The sequence below is a fragment of the Ursus arctos genome, unplaced genomic scaffold (genome assembly GCF_023065955.2).
Source record: "Ursus arctos isolate Adak ecotype North America unplaced genomic scaffold, UrsArc2.0 scaffold_30, whole genome shotgun sequence".
In the NCBI taxonomy this organism is placed as follows: Eukaryota; Metazoa; Chordata; class Mammalia; order Carnivora; family Ursidae; genus Ursus; species Ursus arctos.
Genome location: NW_026622986.1, coordinates 16,506,779 through 16,534,079, shown reverse-complemented (window position 1 = coordinate 16,534,079; position 27,301 = coordinate 16,506,779). Strand labels below are relative to the sequence as shown.

Sequence of the window (27,301 nt, the reverse complement as noted above, 5' to 3'; positions counted from 1 at the left end):
GTAACCAAAGAAACAAGACAACAAATACCAAAGACACGAGTGTAGTTTTGTTTCCACATCCTCGCCCCAGTATGGGGGCAATGAGGGAAGGGCAATGAGTCTACATGTAGGTAAAGACAATGTCAGTCTTTTCAAGGCATCTCAGATGCCGTTTTAGGAACACGGATTTCGAGCGCACGTGCCTGGCGTTGCTGTGAGTGGCGCCTGACACTCGGGGAGTTCATCTGACTGTCACTGTCGTCAGTAGCCCTCGGAGTGCTGCTCCAGAGCAGCCCCTCAGTAAATCTTTGCTGGCTTTCATTTCAGACAAAACGTGGTGGAAACAGAACATGATCATTTGGCTTAGAGTCACGATGAGCCCGCGACTACAGCCGGAGACTGCTGCTGACGTTGCCCAGGGCAGGCGCACTGCCACGGAGGGACAGTGCAAGCCGCAGCACCTGGAGCGTGTCTGTTCACAGACCAAAGAACAGCCAAAGAGGGTGGGGAGAAGCGGGCTGCACCCAACAGGATTTTGTTCCAGAAGAGGCAAGGCTTGTTTCCCTCAGTTGTCATGAGTAAATCTAAGACAACTATCTATCACACCTCTTGTTAGGAGAAACCGCAATGTCTTTCTCTGGGGTATCACCTTTCTTTCCCATAGTACTTACTGTTCACGTTCACCTCCTTAGTGGTTGCTGATTTGGGGAACAGTGAGAACTTTGCTGGCAATGCTGTTTAATGCTCTTAGAACTCTACACCTTTTTGTTTAGCTCTTTGAAGCAGTATCATATTCGGTACACATTACTGACTTGCTTGTTTATTACACTTGAATAGCATCTTTTTTTTTTTTTAAGATTTTATTTATTTATTCGACAGAGATAGAGACAGCCAGCGAGAGAGGGAACAAAAGCAGGGGGAGTGGGAGAGGAAGAAGCAGGCTCATAGCAGAGGAGCCTGATGTGGGGCTCGATCCCATAACGCCGGGATCACGCCCTGAGCCGAAGGCAGACGCTTAACCGCTGTGCCACCCAGGTGCCCCTTAAATAGCATCTTTTAAAAGTCCGAATTTAGAAAAATTAAGAGGTGGTTATTCACATTATAAAATGAGATTGCTTTATGGAAGGACTCACTGAAGTGTTCTTTTCCAAGGCCCAATTCTGTCTCTGTCTCTCAATTTGGCAGAGTGCAAAGTGTTTCAGGAAGCATGGACTTTTTAATCTACGGAGAAACCATTTAGGAAGGAGCACATATAACTACAATAGAAAGTAAAAATCATCTCTAATTTCCCCAAATGCTTATCAGCCTACACTAAGCTAAAGAATGTCTCCCTTAACTGTCAAGCTTCATTGTTCTTTTCCAAAAGCGACCTCTAGGGCGTCTGGGTGGCTCAGTCAGTTGAGCGTTTGCCTTCAGCTCATGATCCTGGGGTCCTGGGATCAAGCCCCACATGGGGCTCCCAACTCAGCGTGGTGTCTGCTTCTCCCTCTTCCTCTGTCCCTCTGTCATGCTCTCTTCTCACTCTCTTGCTCACTCTCTCTCTTTCAAATAAATAAATAAATAAATCTTAAAAAAAAAAAAAAAAGCAACCTCTAACCTCAGTGGCATGTGTCTCCCCATCCCATTTCCATTTTGTGTAAAATCTGGGCTTTCCATAAGGAGATAATTACTGCTCTTTTATTGAGATTTTAAAGATGTAATCTATGTATCCATATATTTTAGAGACTTATGTAGGGAAGGGAGACTAAGACAAGGTAGGTTCAAAGTCAAGTGACAGAAACAGACATAAGTAAGTTCAAAGTCCTAGCAGTTTGGGAGGAGGGCGGGATGAATAAGTGGAGCAGAAAGGATTTTTAGGGCAGTGCGAATACTCTGTCAGATACTATAATGGTAGATACGGGTCATTTGCATTTGTCAAAGCCCATGAAAGGTACAACATGGAGTGAACCCTGATGTAAATTACAGCCTTTGGTTGGTAACGAGATGTCAATGCTGGTTCATGCTGTAATGAATGCACCACCCAGTACAGGATGCTGATGGTGGGGGAGGCTGGGGGGGAGGGCATGTAGGAAAACTCTGTACTTTTCCCTCAATTTTGTTCTGAACCTAAAACTCCTCTAAAATACAGTCTATTCATTAAAAAAAAAAAAAAAGCGCTGGTAACATGAAATGCGTTGTGACAGCATCGAGAAGGGAGACACTGCTATCCACGGAGTTTGTCTGATGAGATCCTGGAGCCAGAACCCAGAGGAGGGAAAGGACATACATTTGCATCACAGAACCAGTCACTAGCCGGGGCAAAGACAGGAAGGATTCCACGAGAGCAAACTGACAGGGCAGGCTGAGAAGGCCAGTTTCTGTTCTGTGGGAAGAAAGGAGTCATGGAAGGTTCTGAGCCAGGCAGTTATAAGATGAGGACCAAGTAAGGAATTAGCTCCTACTGTGGGAAATGGAATTTGGAGCAAGGAGGAAGCCCAGAGGCCAGGCATCGCGGCGTGGGCCTGAGGCAGGAGCTGGGACACAGGATGTGTGGTTGGGGCACAGGAGGGAAAGGAAAAGGAAGGGCCCAAGATGGTTAAAAGGTTTTGGGCCTTTGAAACTGAGAACAGTGAAGCCATTACTGGAAGTAGGAAATACAGAAGGAGAAGTAGATTTAGGGTACGTAGATGAATTATTTTGGGTGTGCAGATTATTCATGTGGAGAGGTCTAATATGCACTTACAAATGTGGCCCTGAGGTCAAAAATGTTTAGAAGCAATCTGTAAAGAGATATTAATTAAAGCTTTAGGAAAAGCTGCCGCTATAGAAATTGCTACTGTCACAAAGGGATTTGCTCAGAGTGAAAAAACAAATGGCCAGAATCTTAGGAAGAGGACTCAACAAAGGAGTCTGGCCAGGAATATTTACTTTTATTTATTCATTTTTTTAAAGATTTTTTTTTAAAGTAATCTCTACACCCAACCTGGGGCTTAAACCCACAACCCCGAGAGAGTCACATGCTCCACTGACTGAGCCAACCAGGTGCCCCATGAACCGCAATATTTTGAGATAGAAGAACCAGAAGGGAACACGCAACGCTCCCTTCTGGGCACTCAGGGAGTACAGACACCTACCTCTACCACCACAAATAATCATTACACCCCCTCCCACTTTCATTGCTGGTATATGAAGCGAAAGCTACACCTGTTACTTTGTAAAAGCTGACAATCTAAGACAGGGAATACAGGTACATGTACTTTAAATTTGAAATGCAGACTTCTAAAACCTAAGTTCATCAGGGTATAAATATACAGAAGACTGCATACCGATGGTCCTCAGTGAATCACATCTCCCTTGATCACTAATGAAGCCCCCTCCCACACAGACTCTGGTCTTGGCCATGAGGCTTGTTTTGGCCAGTGGGACATCAGCAGATCAGACATAAGCACAAGGCTGAGAAGTGCTGTGCCCTGGGCTCGTCCTCCTAAGAGTCTGCTGCCGTGACCGCCTCAGCTGACCACTAGACAGGCAAGATGGGCCACTCAGCCCCAGTGGATTCCCCAGTGACTGCAGCCACATGAAAAACCACAGCTGCCCAGCAGAGCCTAGCTCAAACAGCAGAATCACGAGCAAACAGTTTCTGTTTTTAAGCCACTAAATTTTGGAGTATTTTATTACGCACCAAGGCATAACTGCTTGGGTTATACATTGTAAATTTGGAGGCAAAGCACATTTATGTGGGGAGACAACGAAGAGCAAATGTGGAAGAAGTTGCAGGTTCAGAATGGAAGGATATCTAGCTATCTCTCTATCAAACTATCTACCCACCCACAGAAGACTGAAAATGGTTCCATGATTTGAAACACGGGTTGGTTTCAGAACTGAAGAGCAGAAACGTCCCAAAGATGACCAAACGATGAGGAAATTAAAGCCAAATAGGTGACTCATTCCTAAAGCAGCACAAACTGTTTTTAGTGTTAAAACCAGAATCCTGAGCTGTGACCACTCAGCCCGACATGCTCTGGGCTATGCAAGCCTGCCCGATCACGACTGCAAACTCTCATAATTTAGGCTTTATGGCCTCAAAAGATACAGCCTTTCTCAGGCCCCAGTACACATAGGGCACATGGTCTTTTCTTCCTTGTGCAGTCAGGCACAGTGGTTGGATGGAATCATCCCGGTGCTGCTCAAAGAAGCCACATGGAAACAAAATGCAAGCAGCATGAAGTGCGCTTGGTTGAGAGGCCAGAACAGCCATGCTGCAGAGACAAGGCCCGAACTCAGGCCATCGCCACCAGGGCAACCGCAGAAACCGAGCGCACGTCACCATAAAGCCCCACCAATCATGTTTATTCCACAGTTAGCCTCGATGCACATCAAGTCTCAGGACGGACAGCGCTCATTGACTAAGATGGTGTGACAAATATACTTTGAAACTGACCTTTCTGATTCACAGAATGATGCAAATGGATAATTTGAAAATAGGTGTGAAGACAGTTCTGTAACGGATCTATAAATGAACGCCATCTCTGGAAAATTTGACATTTGGAGAGCTTGTGCCCCGCAATTTGGCTGGCTTATTCTCTCATGACCTCTTCCTGAACAGTTCCTTTGACCAAGGCCTGTAGGACCTCTAGGAGGGTCCATTTTGGATAATAATCTGCATTTTGAAGCAGGTTTCATCTTCCTGGTTGACTCAACTTGCTAAGAATAAATTAATATAATTCAAATAAAAAGCATTAGGTTGTGATTCAAAACACCCCTAATATGATCTAAAATTAGGGTTAGGACTTCAAAAGCACATCATATTAAATGAACTCCCATTTGTCTCCACCACGCTGTCCTTTTTCTGTGAATAATCTCTTCTTTGTATCTTCCCATTAAGAGTCTACATATGTGGGGCGCCTGGGTGGCACAGAGGTTAAGCGTCTGCCTTCAGCTCAGGGCGTGATCCCGGCGTTATGGGATCGAGCCCCACATCAGGCTCCCCTGACTAGGAGCCTGCTTCTTCCTCTCCCACTCCCACTCTCCCTGCTTGTGTTCCCTCTCTCGCTGGCTGTCTCTCTCTGTCAAATAAATAAATAAAATCTTAAAAAAAAAAAAAAGAGCCTACATATGTAAGACCATATTCTTGGGTTAATTTGCCTTAAACTTATAGCCCCTCTCAAAAACTCCTCTCTTCCCCTCTCCACGGAAAAAGTTTTTCCTGATGTCCTGCCTTCAATTATCCTTATAGTCTTACGAAAAGTGTTCCATATTTTTTTCAAAGATTTTATTTTTAAGTAATCTCGACACCCGACGTGGGGCTCAAACTCACAACCCTGAGATCAAGAGTCATGTGCTCTACCAACTGAGCCAGCGAGGGAACCCCAAAAGTATTCCATAAGGAAGGGGTGGGGAGCATCCAACCCAACTGTTCATGTTCTTCCTTCCCTTTTCTTCTTTTCTGCTTTCTCTTGATCCCATCTAAACATTTTCCAAAACAAGTAGAAACTGTCTATTACTATCCCCCCAGTGACTAAGGATCAATTTTTAAAGGAAAGGGGAAAAAACGACTTTTCTACTGTTATTCGAAATTCAATCACAAGAAATTCTCTGACACACTTTTTTGGCTTTTGTTTTAGAAGAATTCTGTAGGACCTTGTTCGGCGAAGAAGGTCTAAAACCCAGAGTGCCTTGGGATATTTATTACTGTTTTTCTAAAAGATCCAAAGTAGTAGACCCAAGTAAGAATCTTTTTTGTCATTATCCACATTTTAAAGTCTTCACAGATCTCCAGCATTTGTTTAAAAATAAATAAAAGCTGGGGGCCTGGGTGGCTTGGTCAGTTGAGCGACTGACTCTTGATTTCGGCTCAGGTCATGACCTCCGGGTTGTGAGATTGAGCCCTGATGGGGGCTCCGCACTCTCCATAGAGTCTGATTGAGATTCTCTCTCTCCCCCTCCCTCCACCGCTCGTGCAGACTTGCTCATAAATGAATGAATGAATGAATGCATGCATGCATGCGTGCTGTTGCTAACAGGAGAGTTAAGCAGGGAGGTATATTCTCGAGCCCAAAATCAGAACCACTAGCTCATACCGTCAACTGATGGCAGCAAAACCAAATTCATTTGATTATACTGATAGGAAAAACAATTAGTCATGGTCAAACCTGTGGTCGGGAGAGGGGAAAATACTCAACACAGGGCACTCGCCAAATCAAAGACTTCAGAGAAAAAATGTAAAGCAGGTAAATTAGTTGATAACGGATAATTCCCGGAGGCCAAGAAGGAATACTTGAGGCACATTCAGGTAACTGTCGACTGTTAAAAAGCAAGCAAACCAAAAAGCTGCTCAGAGAAACCACAGCTCAGCTTACCAAAAACACCCTCAGTGGCTCTTGTTTACTTTACACTTAAGAGAAATCAAAGGAAGTTTAAAAAGAATTAACATTTTAATTAACCGAGACACAAATTAATGTATTTCTTTTAACTTCTCTATTCCAGAATCAGAATTAAGAGTTACCTAAAACAAACCAACCAAAAAAGGTATGTGTATCCCCAACTGTTTCTCAGGTCAAGCTGACTTGGACATAAGCAATAGAAAAAAAGTGGATAATAGACCCAAGAATATAGATGGGCAAAAACACACAGCGGGCACCATCACAGGAGCACATCCAACCCTAAGATTTCTTTAAAATTACAGAGTACAATTTTTCGCAACCCCAATTTTCCTAATTAAGAACCCTGGACAGACTGTTTGCTACGGCTAATAAAAAGAAGTAGCCACAATTTAAAATGGAACATCTCTTCAGTGATCTCTTCCCTTCAATAAGCATAAAAGGATTTTCATGAGCACCAATAAAACTATAAAGTTGTATTTAATTCATCGAAGCAGAAACAGTTAGTCATGTAATGTCTTCATCTGCACAAATTCGGTCCCTTCTTCAGAACACGTGAAGGAAATCACGGTGCTGAATTTCATCCAATTTCCAGCTGTATTTCAATTTTCAAACTTAATTAAAACTGGCAGTTTCACCAAGAAGATTCAAATTTCAATCAAATGGGTGTGTTGTCTTTTTTTTTTTTTCCAGAAAAAGCAAAGGAAAAATCAGGATGTCCCAAGCAAAGGATTAACAGAGCTTTGATTAGAATTGAAAGCCATGAGTTAAACAGGTGTTTTGAATTACCACTTTTATTAAAACACAATCCTTTACATGAAGCTCACTGGATTTCTTATTAGTTCTAGAATATTGAAAGAAAGTGTTTGTTTGGCTTAACACAAGAGGGACTCATAAATTACGGAATGATGATGACAGTATTGCATCGGGGAAATTCACTCCTCAGTGTCTCCCTTGGTAGTTCCAGGTATTTTAGAACCAAAAGAAATCTTGTCAACAAGCAAGCGCTCTTTCTCCACACACAGGGATGGGGTGGGGCAAGGCGAAATCAGAGATGAGATCCGTCCCGTAGAAACGTCAGCTTGTTTACCAACACGAAGTCTTTTTCCTGGGACTGACATGACAGTGTTTAAGGAGCCGCAGAACCTGCTCGAAAGGAGAGCAGCTGTGGCAAGAAGACAGGCTAGCAGAGACCCACTGCCCCACAAAGGACCCGCGAGCAGATGATGCTGACGCTGGGTATGCAATAAGGCAGCGCCCCCAGCGACCTGGGCACCTCCTCGGGGATTTGCCTGCCTTCTTCATGGGGTTTTGCTGAAAAAGACAATTATGGGCACATCCTAATATTCAGGCTTCTTGGTAGATCCAATTTATTTACTTTCGTCTCATCCTGTGGGATAATGGAATCTAGACTCCAGTGATTGACACTAAGTTGCTTAAACACGGCTCAGTTTTGTATGCCCTAATGCAAAGTGGAAATACAGGGCAGCGGAAATAGGGGAGCAGTTGTAGTTAGATGAAACAGAACAGTATCAAACGTTCTATATAAACATACAGCAAGGATGTGGAGCCTAATGAGATCCAAGGGAAAATTATCAAGCGAAAAAGCAATACACAGTTCTAAGAACCAGAAAGAAGATTCTTTGGGGGGAAAATATATATATATATATATATATAATTTTATTCATATTCTATTTTGAAAACATCTTAGTGAGTCTCTTATATAATCAAGTTTAACCAAACAGAGGAATGCAATACATGCTGAGAGCAGCAGTGTTTTTAAGATTTATCATTAATCAGGGGCGCCTGGGTGGCACAGCGGTTAAGCGTCTGCCTTCGGCTCAGGGCGTGATCCCGGTGTTATGGGATCGTGCCCCACATCAGGCTCCTCTGCTATGAGCCTGCTTCTTCCTCTCCCACTCCCCCTGCTTGTGTTCCCTCTCTCGCTGGCTGTCTCTATCTCTGTCGAATAAATAAATAAAATCTTAAAAAATAAAATAAAATTTATCATTAATCATACTGTAAATTTATTACAGGCTCCGACCAACGATGCTGCAGACAGCAGTTTTAAACTTGGACGGACTCCACAGACCACCTCATCTAGCCCCTGCATTGTGTAAGAAGAAGAAGAATGCCAAGGGCGTTCGTGGAAAAGATGGGTGAAACCCCAGGGTTCTGACTACCCAGCAGAGGTCACTGCGCTTATCCACAGCCCATGGGAAATGACCCTGAGCCTACCAAGGCCACTCTCTGTCACTACAAATTTAGACCACAGTTTGTCTCACAAAATGGACCCTCAGTAGATCACATTAATGTGCTGACTTGGACATAAGAAGTGAATTTCGGTTCTCAAGAGACCTCACATTTATTCATCTAATATATACTCAACCCTCTCTTTTGAAAGCCCAGCTCACCGCCCACATCATCCCCTCCCCATACCTGGTTAGCACAGGAGTAAGGACTCTATCAACTGGTACCCTGTTCCCTGGCCATCAGAGTTCCCTCCTCCTCACCATAACTGCTGACCACAGCCCCACGCACGGACAGAGTCTTCTTTCCAGGGTTGGACTTGAGGCCTTTACGCTGGCCTTGCCACATGGCTCAATGGGGGGATATAAAGAAGTGAGGCAGTCGGATCCTCCGGATTTGGCCGGGAGGAGGGAGAGGTGCTGACGGCAGCACAGATGAGAAACAGAGAGGTCCTGGCAGCATCCGGAGCCCTGGCTTCCGCCATGCTGCAGGCTTTGGCCCCCAGAATGCAGACAGAGAGCCTCTTTTTCGCTCACCTGGAATGGGTTATAATACTTAACAACATAACTAACCCAAGTAAAACACTTTTCCTGATCAGCTTCCCTGGGAAAAGCAATAATCCTGACAGTGCACAACACATCCACAGAACTACCTTTGACTGCCAATTTTCTGGTAGATACAAGAAAGAAACAACTTCTCTGTTTTCTGCAGGCTGACACTTTGGTCAAGAAGGACCCACCTCTGTCTACGGCCATACCACCCTGAACGCGCCCGATCTCGTCTGACCCACCTCTGGGGATGAGATGGACTTGTCCCCAAATGTAGCCAGAGAAAGAGCTAAGAGGAGAGAGAAGAATAAAATTTTCCTGGACTTTTGACTCTGTTCTTACTTTAAAAATAGTTCAGATAGCCCAACACCAAGTTTTTATTCTTTCATCGCACGCAAAACAACTCCAATGAGTGCTAACAGCTCACATTTTGCTTCTAGGTATCTTGTACTCATCTCATTGATGGGGGGTTTAGGTACACCTATTTTTCTTACAAACGGTCTTGAGCTCTGAGAGACAGGAGGCAGATCTGTTTGGATGGCAAAAACTCAAGACCACCCTTACTTCTGCTGAGAGTAATTGTTTGGAATGCCATCTGTTTATCAGAGAGTAAAAGCTACACGATACACAGTGAGTTTCTCACTTATGAGGGGCACTTTTTCTTCTTTTTCTGAAGCCAAGGAGGGGTGGTAGCCACGGTGGGGCCCCTAGAATCTCCGGGGAGGAAGAAGCATGCCCTTTATTCCCACCTGCAGATGCGAGTTAGCACTGATTCAAAATGTTAAACACACTTAGCCAAGAAAGCCGAAGACTCTCTAGTTAGATCATTCTCGAGGTAAGTCAGCTGATACATTCTTTTCTTTAATTACTGCCTTCTATGTACCTAGAGTGAGAAGAGCTCCCACTCTTCTTACAGGAAAGGATCAGAAGGAAGGAAGGAAGGAAGGAAGGAAGGAAGGAAGGAAGAAAGAAAGGAAGGAAGAAAGAAAGGAAGAAAGAAAAAGAAAGAGAGAGAGAGAGGGAGGGAAGGAAGGAAGGGAGGGAGGGAGGGAAACAGGATGAATGCTCACTAGGCTATCAACTCTCAGCTATCAACTCGGCTGACCCACAGATGTTTTCTCTCCCTAAAATAAACAATATTGTTTACTTACACTACAAAGTTTTTTCACACAAGGATTGAAACCTGCTTTCTGAAAGAGGCTTTAATGTTCTCAGGCAAAAGCAGAATAGGAAAAATGCGACCTCATAACTCCTATTATCATTACTCCTGTCATTGTTTCCTGAGCTGTAAGAAGCCTATTAAGAGGGTGTGTGTTTGCCCACATGCCATTCAGCAGCATGCCACAGCGAAGGAATATCACCTTCTAAGTCTTTCCAGATAATTCAGTATCTCAATACTGTGTGTGTGTGTGTGTGTGTGTGTGTGTGCGCGCGCGCGCAATCCTGCTTTGTCTTCTGGTAGACGTGTCATTATTTTATGAAAGGGTTCTGGGATGGAGGAAAAAGCAGAGACACGGAAAAGAAAACGTAAGAAGCACTAGGATGCATGGGTTAGAGATTCGGTGGTGACAGCACCCCATCTTAAACCCCATCTGAGACCCAACTTGTCCGTACGATGGGACAGATACCAACATACCAAAAAATGACAATAATCCCACGTGCCTTCAACCCTGTGGAAGGAAACAAGTGGCTGGTGCGATGCTTGGCAGGGAACACTTCTTCCCACAACTAGCCATGTCATCCTTGCTCCAGGTAAAACAGGGGAACTGCCCCTGAGAGGTCGCAGAGGACGAGACTGTGGAGACTTTGTGCACATCGGGTCCACTGAAGATACTGGCAAATGAAGTGACCCAATGAAAATATGTCACTGACAACAAGTATATGCACAGTGACCCTTTGGGATTTCGTGCAGTAAAATCTCCAGCAAGTCACAGGAGAATTCGGCCTTAGCCTGGAAGCAGAGGGCTGAGAATAACAAAACGAAAACACGATACGTGAAAACAAAGAAGAATTATGTTTCAAGAAAAGCATTTAGAAGATAAAAATAAAATATCGAGGAGAACATCTCAGCCGTATCTTTCCTCACTGCGAGCCACCCTTGTCTAAAAACTTTCCTGAGTCCTATGGACGTGGACCCACCCCACAAGGCTGTTCAGATGGGATCTCTTCCCTCCTCCGAGCCCTCCTGGGTTATTCCAGCCCTGACTGATCTTCCTTCCAGTCGCTGGGCCTCTGGAGGACATTTAACAGGTCATTCAGTGTGTTTATGTCTAGTTTTCTCTCTCTCTTTCTGCAAAGTTGTATCTTAAAATATACTAAGTAAAAAAAAAAGGTACTAAATGAGTTATTGTGTATAGAAAATATTCAGACAAAAAACAAAAACAAAAAACTAGCACTCGTTTAAAATGAGGGACAAATCTGCATAACACATTCTGTTAATACTCTGTTAGCCAGCATTCCCTGGTCCTCGGGTTATTACTGTATCAAAGAAGAGGAAAAGTAATGTCAAGGAAATTTCTTCCACGGAACAGCTTCTTTTCATTATTCCAGTTATTCAAATTTTTATGAATGTCTTTGAAAATCTTTAACCACTTGTTCCAGACAATGAGCTCTCTGCCTCTTCTAAGTATTTTCCTTCAGACTGAAAAACATTCATTAATATTTGACTCTGTCCTGTCATTTCTCACATCTCTGACTTTTCTAGGAGGGGACCCTGAGATACTTTATGTAGCTTATCTCCAGGAAGAAGAGAAAACCGATTAGCCACAATCAAATAAAAAAAAAAAAAATCCCCTTACTCTTGTGGTCTCAAACAAGCAGATTTTCTTCACATGCTTCAAGGCAACAAATATAATTGAATGTAACTATTTAAAACATATCCCAAGCCTAACAAGCAAGAAGTGGCTCTGCCAGACCACAATGTCTTTGGGGGATCAATTTGGCCAATAAAGGCTGGAGACTATACACATTCCTGAAATAAAAAAGCACAGAGATGTCTGTGATCAACAGAACATAGCCCAAAGACATCGGCTTGGGAGCAGTAAGCAAATTCTGGATACCAATATCTGGCTATGAAGAATTAATCATCTAACTTCCCTCAAAATCTCATTGTTAGAAGTCAGAAGGCCCCTATAAAAATGTCACTGTTCTAGGTATTGGAATATATTTCCATTCAGAGTTCTAATTGGAGTTTAGCTATATGTCACTCAATTTTGCAGAATAAGAATTTCTCCAGGAATTCTTGCAGACGTACGATTAAGCATGCATTTGTTTAATGGAGTCTCTGGAAGGCGTTGCCAAATTTTAAACGTCCCATCATGCATTTATTCACCAGCTATCAAGCAACTTATGAATAATTTAACATTTTCCCGTATTTCACTATCAGATGGGTCTATAATAATGTCTCTAAGTTTCTTCCTCCTTGGGCTACAATTGTTTTATTAAAAAAAAAAAAAGTTTCTTTATGAAGTTCCCATTTCTAAAACATTAAGTTGGCTATCAAATGAATCCTTGTCCGCATAAGAAGGGCAGAGCGACAGGAGTCCCTGTGGAATGGTAAGAGAACACCCTGAGCCAATACACACATGCAACCGACATTTCTTTTCTACGTGAGTGCCGCGTTGCGTCTGGTACGGAGCAGCGCACCTGGCCACAGTGTTAGAAGGAAACCTGCTCCTTGTCCTCCAGGAGTTGATAATGTGGCTGGAAGGGGACGCAGTACGCAGTCTGAAAGTGTGAGAATGGGACACAAAGAATGTACGTGGGGGCCAAGGCTTAACCTGAATACACTGACCTGCTCGCCTCCGGCGTGTGAACACGTACCTGAGTGTCATGCCAGGGACGGGGTCCACCGCGACACAACAGAACAAATTAACTCGGTAGGAGGAACGAAACGTGACCACCGCAGACCCCTTGGCCACTGGCACAGGGCAGGAAGACTGGTCCTAGACAAAACGCTGAAGTAGACTGATTCCTCCAGCAAATCACCACCAGCCTTAAGTCTTTTCTCCTTTCTTAATGCTACCACCATGCACAACGCCCTCCTCTCCCACCTGGTCATACAAGGTCCCCTGTATCTGCTGCAGACCAGCGGGGGTGCCCGCAGCCTAGTTATTTGTTACCTGTTCGTTTTCATCCCCCAGGCTCATTAGTCTCTAAACTCTGTGGGGACAGAGGTTCATTTTTCATCCCAGAACCCATCCACGGGATATGGCTCAATAAACATGTGTCAACTAACATGCTACCAAATGGTGTCCCAAACTTTTCCCCCCGTCCAAAGTGCCCTACCCTGTGCCCCTCTCCCTCGGACACTTCTCAGGTGACAAATGATCTGAAGATCCATCAGAGGGATTTATTCGTGGGTGGAACTGTTCTGCTGCTGAGTCACTTACTCCTTTTTAGCCTCAGTTTCCCCAACTATAAAACGGAAATTGGAACATGTGCCCTGCATACCTCATTATGCAATACCAGGGTGCACTGCTGTAGGGGAGGAAAACTTTCCCCCTCTTCCCCTCTAGGTTCTTTGGCTGGCCTAATATTAAATTGACATAAGACAGACTAACAGGAGAAAAACAAATGTAATTTCGTACATATGGGAGCTCACAGAAATATGAGACTCTTTCAAAGAAGGGACCGAAGCAGGCAGCTTTTACACCTTTTAGAGAAACAATTAGTTGTGAAGATTTGACAAAGGGTCTTGGTCTGGGGATAACAAGTTAATGAAGAAGTAACAGGGTTCGTTTACACTGCCTTCTCAGCCCTGAATTCCCCATCTTGGCCATAAGGACGCCTTCTCCTTCTACCCTCCAGATACAGGAAGGTTACCCTTCCCATGGGGAATTCGCTTTCTGCTTTCGGAGGGGCAGGGTGTCCTCCTTCAGGGGCTGTCTCTTAAGTAATTCTGATTCAGAATCAGATGCAAAAGTGGAATATTTTGGAGTGGCCTGCCCATCACTATAAACGTGAGGTCAAATTTTAGCTAGATTCTGTTAATAATCTGGATTTCCGGTCTCAAATGTACAGTCTCTCATGTAGGTATCATTCATGGTATATCCTGGTATGTCAGTTAATATAACAGTAAAAATTCATTCTTTATTTTAAATGAACTTTCCCCAGACATGGTCTAGCTGCTAGCAGAACTGGACACATGAACCAATCTCTACAGTTTTTAGAAGTGGGTCTATTTTCAAAAATAAAAATATTCCCCACTGAACTTGATGGCGAGTTTCCTCTTTTGGGAAATAGACGGATTCTACTTGAATTTGTTTTCCTACCTTTTCCTGGCTGTTCTTGTTCTAGCAGACACCTACCTATTGGTGATGTAGGGTTCAGACCCTTTCACCCCACATCCTCTCCCACCACATGGCTCCACATGCCATCTAGATGGATGGCCCAACTCACGCCTTCCCTCTGAGCTCCAAACCTCTGTTCCCTATGGTTTTCCTGACATCTCCATGTAGATAGCTCAGAAGCACTCACTGCCCAGTTAATTATGCCAGAAACCTGGGGATTCTATTCTTGCACTCACTCCCCACACCCGATCACTCCCTGAGTCCTGGAGAGTCTACCTCCTAGATCAGCATCCAGGCCTCTGGTCTCTCCAGTGCCACTGGCACCACGCGCATGTGCATGTGGCCTGCCCACCCCCGGCTCCCATGTGGGCTCTTAACTTGTCTCCTGGCTTTCTCTCCTTCCCTCCTCCAAGCCACTCTCCCAAATGTGGCTGCTGGGATTGTGTGAAAACACTCATCCACTAATCACTTTCATACTCAAAGGATCACTTCTGATCGCTTTTAGGGAAAAAAATCCTTCTTGTGACCTCACAGCCCTGCGTGATCAGACCCTACCCAACTCTGCAGCTGTGTCACCCCCACTGTCTCACATCAGCCTCCTCCCCTTGTTCTGGTGAGCCTCAGGCCTCACTCAGACTTCCTGTGCCTGGGGTTCTCTTTCCCGCTCCACTTCCTGCTTCCCAGGGCAAACTCACCTCCACCCTCAGTTTAAATGCTTTTTCCTCAAGAGGACTTTCTAGCACCCACCCCCTTCTCTCCAGCTTGGATTAAGTCCCCTTATTGTTTACCTCTAAGCATCACATACCTGTCCTTCCCAGCTTCATCACGATGGTCGTCGGTACTGCTATTTGTGCGTGTTTAGTGCCTCTCCCCTCCACAGGCCACAAGAGCAGTCACCCCAGGAGCCACAGGCACAGGTGAGCACATGCCCTGGCGAGCACTCACTTCCTGTCTGCACCTCCTTCCTGTGGGGATCCTGTACTGCTGAAGTTGGAGGGGAAAAATCACATTTCTCATACAGAGATTACCATGGCCCCTGCCCAAGGATGACACACAAATTCGTGAAGTGTTCCATATTCATAAATGAATGAATTAAAATAAAACAAAATTAAATTAAAATAAAATAAAAATTACATTTCTCGAACTTCCTTGCCAGTAGCCATTCAGATGTAAAATCAGTCCTACCCTTCAGCTCAACTTAGGACTGCCTCTTCAGCATTCCAGAAGATTCTTTGAGTCACTATGAACACCCACTAATACAATTAATTCCTTATTATCTGTAGCAGCTTCAGTAGCTTGTGTTCTGTCATTGAACCTTGACTCAGACAGTGCTCCACACCGGTGGAGTGACCACTTAATAATCATAAACAGGTTTCTAACCTACACACATGACCATTTTTAACAATGTACTTTAGTCTTACAGACTACTGACCTGGGATATTTTGTGGGGTGACTTCTTTTTGCAAAGCAATGTCTTCAGGGTTATTGTGGTTATATTTCATGTAAGAAATAATTCAAATCAGCTTAAGTATCTATGATGAAGGTCATCAAGCATATTATTTTATGAGTTGAAGGTTACATTTGCTTTTGAGATCATCAAATATGTATTAAAACTAAAAACTGAAGAAGTCCACTATGTGATAAATTTAGTCTCATAACTCAGGTTGTACTTAGACGTGCAACAAAGAGAACTGAAAATGGTATTTGTTCAACAAACAACATACAAATAATTGTCAGTTAAAAATGCTACTCCTTTTTTCTGCACTAATACTGTCTTTGAAATGTTTACCAGAAAGGGCCATCTCCCTCTGCCTCTGCCTGTCTCTCATGAATAAATAAATAAAATATTTAAAAAAGAAAAAAAGAAAGGGCCATCCCTAAGGGTAGGAACCATAGTCAGTTGAGTTCAGGGCCACTTCAAGGACAACTCTGAGACGGAAAATACAATCGTAAAGAACAGATAAGGAAGAATGAATGGAAAAGGAGGAAAGGCCTTCCCTCTTGCCTCAGACATGGGGAGAGGGGGATATGGGAGAAAAGGAAATGAAGGCAGGCAGATTACGTTGTGCAAAGCAGAACTACTTCCTACCCTGTTCTCCCCACCCCGGCACATTGAGGGATCCCTGAGACTCTGAGCCATGCGGATGAAAACAAAAATGCACTCTCAAACTTCTAATTCCTTCTGTCTTCTCTGCACAGGCCAGTTTCACTGGGGAAGCGAACTGTGAGCTTGGGCAGGCTGACAGGTTCCATCCACCCATCTTCATCTGTCTCTTACCGCCTCAATTCAGCAGACACGCACGGCATTCTGGCCGTGAGTCAAACACAAGAGGAAGACAGTTCCTGCCCATAAGCTGCTTAGAACCTGGTGGCTAAAGAGCTGCTGGGGGTAAATGTGCACAGCACGGTGGACACCTCAGTGGGCTTGAAGAATCGTGCTGAGACTGCTTTATTTGCTCTATCAGGCGGACACCCTGGAAGTTAGTGGACGCTCTGGTGAAGGTCTGCAATCTGAGTAACTGACAATCTGGAGGTCAGTATTGATGCCAAGACGAAACAGCTGCACCCTCTGCGGTGACCACAGATTTTGTACAGGGTGGGTTCTGGGTGAGCGCAGCAGTGTCTCTGCTTGCCACGGGGCATGGGTTTAATAATGCGGAAGAAAGGAAACCCCAGCGAGGGGTTCCGGAACAGTAAATGACTTTCTGCTGGGTACAGATGCCCAAGGCCATTCAGATTTCCAATTTCATTTTGGAAAACAGATGTTTCAGTAAATTTTTCAGGAAAATTTAATCTCATAATTATTTCCAGAAATGCTATGAAAATGTTCCTGAAGGATGAATTATTTTATTTCCTCAAGGTCGGTTGGTCAGTCACTCAGCACTTATGGAACTGCCCCCTAGGAGAAAAATCAACTACTAAGGAAATGGAAACACAGTTCTTACTTTCCAAGAACTGACAGTGTACGGAGGAGGGGGAAGGTAGACACAGAGATATTTAACAGTGGGCAAATGATTCAAATCAAAGGATGAAAAATTACAAACTGGGGGATCCCATTAACACCCCTACCTGTGAAAGCGTTCCAGACATGGGCTGTGATTTCAGAATTTAAAGAAGGTGGTGGGAGGGTGGGTGGTTAACTAGACTGAATGGTACTAGTTTAGTTGTCTCTGAGAAGCAGAGTCTTTAAAGAAAGGTAAGTTTTAAAGAGAGGCAAGGATGGTGGTAACCACGGAATTCCCCACAGAGAGTCTGGTCCTACCGCTGGTGAGGGTCAGGCACTCCTAAGAGTCTGCAGCAAGAGGCACCATGGGGAGGGAACGGACGGGAGCCATGGGACCTGGTTCTATAATTCCAGGCAGGTTAAACCCTCTGAGCCTCTGGTCGCACTTTGAAATAGATTATAATACCATCCGGCTATAGCACAAGATATCAAACGGGATATATAGAGTGCTTTGAAAACTATGAAAGGTTGGCCTGCAAAATTTCAAGTTAAAGGCAAAGAGGAAAGCTATGGCAAGAGCAGGCCCGGAGCTCCGCCCAAGGCAATGCAGGAGAAAGAAGCGCATGGATCAAGGAAACAGGACCTCGCAGGAGATGGGGCGCATGCAGGATAGGCTGATGGAGGTCCTGGAGTAATGGAAAAATACGATTTGGCCAAACACCAAGGAGACAGGGTTCCGGAGATGTTTAAGAATAGATGAGTTTTTAAACCGATGCAAAGAACTACAGGATATTTACCCAAAGAATATGGAAACACTAATTTGAGGGGATACATGCACCCCTCTGCTTGTTGCAACATTATTGTCATAGCCAAATTCTGGAAGCAGCCTAAGTATCCACTGACAGATGAAGACATAAAGAAGACGATCTACAATGGAATATTATTCAGTTATGAAAAAGAATGAAACCTTGCCCTTGGCAACAACATGGATGGAGCTAGAGAGTATTATGTAAGCGAAATAGGTCAGTCAGAGAAAGACAAATACCATATGATTTCACTCATAGGTGGAATTTAAGAAACAAACAAGCAAAGGGGGAAAAAAAGACAAACCAAGAAACAGACTCTTAACTATAGAGAACAAACAGATGGTTGCCAGAAAGGGGGGCGGATGGGTGAAACAGGTGAAGGGGATTAAGGGTACACTTCTCTTGATGAGCACAGAATAATATTTGGAAGTGAATCACTATGTGGCACACCTGAAACGAATTTAGCACTGGAACTAAACTGGAATTAAAAGTAAGTGCGCAGGCACTACGAAGTTCTGTTAACACTGTTCCTGTGCCTACAGACGCGGCCAGTGTCTTCTGGGCCGAAGCCTTTGCAGGGGCTGAGACCACTGTCTGCCGCCGCAGCCGTGACTCTCAGAAGTGGTGACTCATGTTCTGTCTCTGCAGAAGCCTGATGCCCCATGTTTCAAACACTGCCCCTTGATTTAGCCGGTTCACAGCTGTGTGGTCTTTTTTATTTGTTTTGAAAATACAGGTAAGCCTAGAGAACAGAGGCAACCACGTACCGTTTTGATGTAGTTCCTTCTAGGCTTTTAGGTTCCAAGTAGCTTGCAGATGGCTGAGCTCATACAGTAAACCATATAAGAGCCTCGTTTTTCTCATTTAAGAATTCTTCAAACTATTTTAATGAGTAAGTGCCCAGTAACTACTGAAATGCAAACATGATTACATGGCTAGAAAATACTCTAACATGTGCCTGAACTGTGATTCGTCTTTTTTTTTTTTTTTTTTTTTTTTTTTGAGTATTGTTGAACCACTCCCCAGTGTTTCATTACCTCCATCATTTGTTCAGGTACAAAGTTTAGTTTTTTGGTTCCCGTATCAGGCTAAGGGCTACATCTCTTACAGAGTGTCAGATCCTTCTTCCATGAGAGACGAACAGAGGAACGGACACCATTGCTTCGGACAACATTAGCATCACGGCCACCAGCCTCATTAGCATCTTGAGAGCATCAAACCAAGAACCGTACTTGTCCTTAAGGACCAGGTTCACATCCATCAGCTCTATGAAGCTTTAATGCCCCAACCACTCCAGCCCTCACTTATGTCCTCTCGACTCCAACAGCTCATTCAATGAAATAATTATTTAATCACCAATCATTTAATGGTGATTTTTTTCCCCCTTGGATTGGTCCTGTCTTCCTGTGACGGACACACCTGTTGCTCTTGCTGCTCGGGATCTATTCAGCTCCTTCTGGTAACACTGTCCTGTGTTCCTACCTGGGACACCAGCCCCCCTCCCCATTCTGAGCCCCGCTCTAGACACGGAACATGTCAACTGTGCCTTTCTTAAGAAACAAGCACCTTCCATCGCTTTAGGAACAAACACATGATCCAATATGGTCCAAGACTTTTATTCAAACCATTAGGGGAAGAGACATTTTCCTGCTGGACTCAATGATGAAAGTAGAGCTGGGACGTTGGGGCCATCTTGCTGCCATAAGGATGAGGATAAAGCCAACACAAAGTGGAGCCAAGATAAACAGAAAGAACCAGGTGGCGGTAAACATCTGTGAGTCTTTAGACCGAACTACATCTGAATTTTTGTATACATGGGTCAGTAAGTTCTCTTCTTGATTAACCCAACCTGAATTATTTTCTACCATTTATAAAAATCAATCAAAAAAATAGGGCCCTTCATGCTTTGCCAATTAGATTTTAAACTCCCTGAGCCTGATTAAGTGTCCTCTGGTTCTCAATTGTACCAAGAACAGTGTTCAATGATTACTGTACACCTTGGGTCCAGGGCCATGGATTATTTTGCTTTGTATCTGTCCCAACACCTAAGACTGTGAAGGACACATCAAACCTCTGTGTGTTGCTCGAAGTTAGGTCCTCAAATGGAATAAGACACTCTCATAAGCATCAACCCCATCACAGCCTATTGGTGGAGACAAGGCTATTGGCAAAGCAGTGCTTCCTGCCCTCTGCATAGCCCTTCAACAGCCAAGTACAATTGCTGGGAATAATCCCAAATCACTTAGGGAAATGAGTGATTCTCAGCAACGAAGAGCCAGTCTTCTGTCAATACCTCCAAATTTCAAGAGACTTAATATTTCCTTTTCAAGGAACATAAGTTTTCTTTTCTTTTTTTTCTTTTATGGGTTTATAACAACTCCTCCAAGAGCAATTTCAGATTTTTCTCTTCACCTGAAGGATCCCCAAGAGGATGCCTTTAAGCTCCACACTTCAAAACAAAGGAAAGGACTCGTGTCATTGAAAGAAAGACTATTTTGACCCCGAAAAAGCAAAAAATAAAAACAAACTCCAAAAAGCAATCCGAAAACAAATTTAGATTCCACAGTGGTAAATGTGAAGGTCTTTATTCTTTTCTTTTTTTAAACCTGCAACACATTTCTAAATGTACAACATGGTATTGTTAATACGGGCACAGTGTTACACAGGAGGTCTCTAGAACGGAATCATCCTTGCTCTTGTTCTTAATGTAAGTGTCGTCTAAAAGAACGTGCCCACCAAAGAAAACAAAAACCTGATGACACAGCGTGAATTTGGGGAATGTGTTCTCTATCACACGTGGCTCTGAAAGGTAGGTTAGCATAGCTGGCCCGCCCATCTGAAAAGCTTAAAGCCCAGGCGTGGGATGAGAGAGAGTAAATGGGAATATTGTTAATAATGTGACTTTTATAAAATGGGTACAATCATGTGAAATTTCAACTCCAGTATGGACTTACCAAGTTTTTTGGGGCTGCGACCCTACTGAGGTCACCACTACAGAAATATGTGGCGCCAGAAATACAGACAGGAAAAGAAAAGTGCAATTTTTTCTAAGGAATCGGCTATGAATAAAAGGCAGAAATGCTTTACTTACCACAGAGGGAAATGGTTTTCCATACACTTCTTTTGTTGATCTTTTCAAAATTAGACTTTCAAGGGTTTGCTCTAATTTAGGGGGCAGCAAAATGTCATGCCACAATATAAATCATTTTAGAAAAATATTGCCAATTAGAAAATGTAACAGTTATTTAAAAAAAAAAAAAACAACTCAAAGTGTCGAATGTGACATAAAGTGCAATAGAAGAGATTTATTCCTGGAAAGAATTGCAACACTTTGCAACATAATACCAACTTGAACACTTGAACCAAACGCACGGGGGCGGCGGGGTGGGGAGGTGGGGGAGTGGACCACAGTATATTAATGTTTCATATATATACAAGAATTTGAGAACTTTAAAAAAAATACATGTTAAAGTGACACAAATACAATAAAAAGAAAAATAGGAAGGATAATTGGTTTAAACTACCGAAAGGTCAAACTACAGTGCGACAGTGGAAAATAACAAATTCAAGGACCACAACTAGAAGAAATTCCATACCTGTTTAAAAACAACAACAACAAAACTTAGGGGCACCTGGGTGGCTCAGTTGGTTGAGCATCTGCCTTTGGCTTGGGTCATGATCCCAGGGTCCTGGGATCAAGCCCCACATCGGGCTCCCTGCTCAGTGGGGAGCCTGCTTCTCCCTCTCCCTCTGCTGTTGCCCCTGCTTGTGCTCTCTCCCCCCTCTCTGTCAAATAAATAAAATCTTTTAAAATAAATAAAAAAAATAAAATAAAAACAACAAAACGTAAACAAGAAGCTTCTTTGACTAGATTTTTACCAAATCTCCTCTATCTCATCAGCCCACTGGGATTATATAGTTGATATATGGCAAAAGATCCCACAGGAATGAGAATGAGGACGTCCTCCTTTTTAATTAACTCTAAGCCACTATCCTAAACCCTGTAATATCCCAGGCATTTTACATATACTATCTCATAAAGTCTGCAGAACAAGTCCACTACAAATTTTTTATATCCATTTTAAAGAAGAGAAAACTGAGTTCAGAAAAGTTGAATCACCCCCACCAGATCGTATTTAATTCCACAATAAAACCCATAGCTTTTCCTGTTCTCTTGGGAAGAGCTCCATAATGCCCCTTACCAGATTTCCAGGCCCCTACAAGTTGTCTGGGGCCGCTCAGCACTGTGGACTGTGCACCAACCCGAAGCCAAGAGATCTGCAGTCAGCCTGCTGGCCAAACTACCACCATGTGGCCTAGCTCAGGAGCCGGTTAGACTGCATGGGTCCTGCCTCCTTCGTGTGCTAACAGTTGAATTTGATTTGAAAAATATAGCTTTAATCAGGCTTCAGGGATTGTCTTTTTCTATTCCTAAGCATACGGTGACCAATAGACTCATAATAAATGTTACAAACGATTCAATTACAATGAGGACCAGCTGGACAAGAGGCCTTCGTTTAATAGCCATAAAGGACCGATCTGCTGGGGATCACTTTCAGAGGCTGTCTTCAGGGCGATAAAGACTGTGTGTGGTAGAGTTTGGTTATCTCTAGTGTGGCTTAATGTCACAAGTCTTAGGAAGCTTTCCCTACCCGCCCACACCCTCCCCCCACCCACAACAAAACTCTGTCCCTCCCAGTTGCATCCTTCACGCACCACACAAGCTTTGGTGATTGTTTCCATGATTTTCTGCTTTGCTGGACATGAGTTCCTTGAGGCAGGAACACCATCCTAACTTATCCCTATATCCCCAGCACGTCCTCCTTGCTACAATGCTGGGCACAGGATCAGAGGTTAACCCATGTTTATCTGAATACTGAATTTTCTTTCTTTTAAAAGGCAAGTAGGAAAGACAAGAGACAAGAATCTAGGTGATGTATGTACTTTATGACTCACAGGATCCCATTAAACACATACCAAGTACATGCCTGTCTCATTTTGCACAAAGGACCTGTTCCTAAAAGATAAGGAGAATTAGAAATTGATTCATCTAGCTAATAATTTCTAAGAATCTTAATCTCAATTTCAAATGAGGCAATTCTTTACGTTTCGCTTTAATAATCTGTACAGCTGCCATCTCCTGACGACAACCAATACCTAAATACACCACAGAGCCTCTATAACCCAAGAAAATTTGCAAGATGTTTTTAAAGGAAAAAATGTAAAGGGGGAGCAAAAAATTGTAAAAAAATAAATAAAGTGAAAAATATGTCATGGAACCTGAACACCACCCCAGTCAATCTACATCGGTAGACTTGAGTATTTTAACTTAGACCATTTTTTTTATCCTTACAGTTGCAAACCACAACATGACATCATTTATCTGCAAGCAACTGAAATTAATCAGATGGAGCTTTCCCGTGAAAGATACGTGTTTATCTTCCAATTCATCTTGTTTTGCTTTTTTTTTTTTTTTTTTAAGTAGGCTCCAGGGGTACCTGGGTGGCTCAGTTGGTTAAGCATCAGACTCTTGGTTTTGGCTCAGGTGTGATCTCAGGGTCTCACGAGATCCAGCCGCTTCCTATGTTGCGCTCAGAGGCAAGTCGGTTGGCTTCCCTTCTCTCTTCTCCCTCTGTCCCTCCCCCCTCTCATGCACTCTCTCAAAAAAAAATAAAAATAAAGTAGGCTCCATGCCCAACATGGGGCTTGAACCCTCAACCTGAGATCAAGAGTCACATGCTCTAATGATTGAGCCAGCCCGGTGCCCCTCATCTTATTTTTAGTTCAGACCTGTAGGCTATGCTGAAATGTATGAATGCTTTTGATATGTGAGAACAAAGACAGGCAACATCACGTGCCCTGAAATCAGGCCACAGGGCCCTGTCCCCAAGGTGGGGCCAGTCAAGAAGGCTTCAAGGAGGTGGCCATTTTAAACTGAGTTGCAAAGGAAAGAGGGAGCAGACGAACGAGGGCAGCGTCTCCTATGAATGCAAGGGCAAGGCTGACACCATAGAGGAAGAACAGAAAAGCGCTGGGCCTGGACAGCAAAGGGATTCCCTACCAGATGCCGGAAATCCTACCATCAGGGTAATGGGGTCACCATGGGACAGAAGCTCAAGGCTCACAGAAAGCCCTCAAAAGCCCCTGGGTCTTTCTCTCTCCCAGTTGCTCCCTTTAGGCTCGCCAGCGGTCAGCCCACGGCCCCTCACGTTCTGCGGCACTTTCCACCTTGTCCCAACTGTGCGGTTTAGGGGCATGCGTGCCTTTAAATTAAACCATAAGCTCCTCCAGGGCAAGACCCTTGCTGTTTGCTGCCGTTCTTGCCCTCCCCTGATACCTGGTAAACGTAGTAGGTACCCAATAAATGCTGCGTGGATCAAGCAACCAGTAACGGAACACACTATTTCCAGCAGTGCCTGGGTGGCTCCGTCGGGTAAGCTGCCTGCTCTCGATTTCTGTTGGGTCCTGGTCTCAGGGTCCGGGGATCCAGCCTCACATCCAGCTCCGCCCTCAGTGGGGAGTCTGCTTGAGGATTCGCCCTCTCCATCTCCCTCTGCCTCTCCCCCCACACCCACGCAGCCCCGCTCTAAAATAAAGAAATACATCTTTTTTAAAAAATAAAAAATAAAGCGAATATAGTATTTTCAGTGTTTCAGAGCAGGGAGTTACAGATACTGGACACAGATTCTCAGGTTGAGGACCAGAGAGAAGAGGCTGGAAATGAGAAAACCACCCACAGGAGGAAAAACATGGGCAAATGCTGGGGGAAATTAGCAAAGAGACTGGGATGTGGAAAGCATCCTGTGACATTCAGGGGCCAAAATGGCTCTCCCAGCTTGTGAGAATAAAAACTCCTTAACCAGTAGAAATGGCAGCTTTGACAGTTTACTGATTCCAACTCTGGAAAGCTGGGTGCAAGGATAACAAGAGGACAACGAAAGCAAGGACCCGCCACTCATATTGCAGGAAGCAGAAAGGAAAAGCTCTCGATCTCGTCTCCACCTTCCATGTTGAGTTTTGCATGCTCCTTCTTTCCTACACTCTCCCCTCTGTTATCCCACCACATTTTCATTTTTAAAAACAGATTACAATTGTTTAACCCAGGTATCTGCATTTTCTTATCAGACTGCACTCCTCCATCAGTGCTCTCTCCTGTCTTCCCACACTCCAAAATCCTTTCCTTCTCCCCTTTCCTAAGTATAATTCAAAGAGCCAAGAGCCTTTTGTAAGACCAGAAGAGTTTTTTTCTCTGGTTCGGGTGGACCATTTCAGTGAGATTCTGCTGAATACTGAAGAGGGTTTCTGAAATGTTATGCTGTGAGGTTTCCAGAAGGCAACCTCGATTTGATACTGGTGAGCATGCCAGGAGGTGGGATTGAAACCATTCTGCACATAATTAAGGACTCTTGTGTTCGGTGTTCAGCTTTGTCCTTTCATATGCAGGGCACATCGCGGTTCATCTGCGGAAAGTACACTCCTGAGTTAGATTAAAAGCTCATTTGACAAGATGTGAAGTCATGTAAAAGGATCCTTTAGCCTGATGACCGCTCAAATGGCTTAGAAATGCACAGGCCCTGGCCAGGAAATGGAGAAATTACATTAACAGAGTGTATCTGGACACAGGGAGGTGAAGAAATGGCTAAAGCCAATGGTGAGGACATCTAAATACAAACTGTCCCCATAAAATCTGGCCACCTGACCAAAAGAGGACTCTGTAGGCCTGGGGACAGAGCGGAGGCGCACATCTAGGTGGGTCTGGGCCAAGCTGTGCGGCCCACGTGCAATTCTGCAACATCCAGAATATGTTGGCCCAGAATAAGGAGAAACGGGGAGCAGCCGGTAAACCCCCAAATTCTGGGATCAGCCTGGAGTTAAGACGTATATTCTCCTCACCCACCGACAATGTGGTGACCCTGGCAGTGGAGTTTCCTGTCAGTGGTACCTTGAGGCAATTCTAGCTGGATTTAAATCCTTGGCTTTCCAATTAACTACCTGTAGTGATCTCAAAGGACACATTTCTGAGGCTATAACCTTTCCAAAAAAGGTCTGTTTCTTGTGCCTGTAACACAGTAGTAGGTGTTTAATATCGATTCGCTAAATTAGTAAATAAAGGAATCCTTAACTGAAATAATGTATGCAAAGAGCTGGCACACAACAGGTACTTAATAAATGTTCGCCGCTACTTTGAACCTCCTCTTTCCTTTTCACTTTGAAGAAATGCTTAGTGTGTATGTTCCATGTGGTTTTCAGTTTGGCTTTTTTTTTTAAATGTACCAAGTGAGCAAAGTCATTTTTTTTTCTAATTATAAAATAATACATGTTCATGGTAGAAAGTGAACATATTGCATATTAGATTTGTCAACTGAGAAATGTGTTGGTATGTCGGCACCATATTTCATTAAAGGGTCGAGGTTTTTATTAGAATACTAAAAAAAAAAAAAACCACACAAAGAGAAGAAAATAAAAATCACTCACTTCATCACCCAGGGATATTATACTATGTTTTGATATATATTCCTCCAGACCTTTTCCCATGCAATGCTCTATAATATATTTTTTGCAAAAATGGCAAACATATGTATACTATTTTGCAAATTAATTCTTAACCCTTTCCCCACATAAACACAGGCACATCACAATTATTGTTAATAGGACTTAACTGTATAGCCATACCATAATTTAACTATCCTCTTACTGTTATGCATTTCTAATCTTCCCCTTATTTCTGGCCATTACAAACAAAGCTGCATGATAAACATCACTGTACATACATTTTTCTAAAGTTGTTTCTAACTAGCTAAGTCATGATAAATTCCTAGGAGTGGAGTTACTGGGTGAGAGGTACGCATGTTTGTTGCCCACAGAGACCTTAGTATATTCTTATCAACAATGTATAACTGCTGTTTTAATACACACTAATTACGACTGTGGTTGAACATTTTCATGTTTGTGGCTATTTACATTTCTTTATCTGTGGTGTTTCCTGTTCATGATTTCTTTACGCATCTCCTACTGAAGTTTTTCCTTTTTTCTTTTTTTTTTTTATCACTTTCCTCTTGATCATACATGTACGTACAAAACAGTATGCTTTGTGGTTGTCAGTTTTCCCCCACTTTTTCTTTTG

At 43.5% G+C, this 27,301-nt stretch overlaps 1 protein-coding gene and 1 pseudogene across 1 annotated transcript in view; one reads left to right on the top strand and one right to left on the bottom strand.

Annotated features, from left to right (window-relative positions):
- The window catches only part of PIP4K2A (phosphatidylinositol-5-phosphate 4-kinase type 2 alpha), a 173,851-nt gene that overhangs the window by 96,615 nt on the left and 49,935 nt on the right, over positions 1 to 27,301 (bottom strand). The gene's annotated exons all lie outside the window — the stretch shown is intronic.
- LOC113241406 (U6 spliceosomal RNA) lies at positions 15,441 to 15,508 on the top strand (annotated as a pseudogene).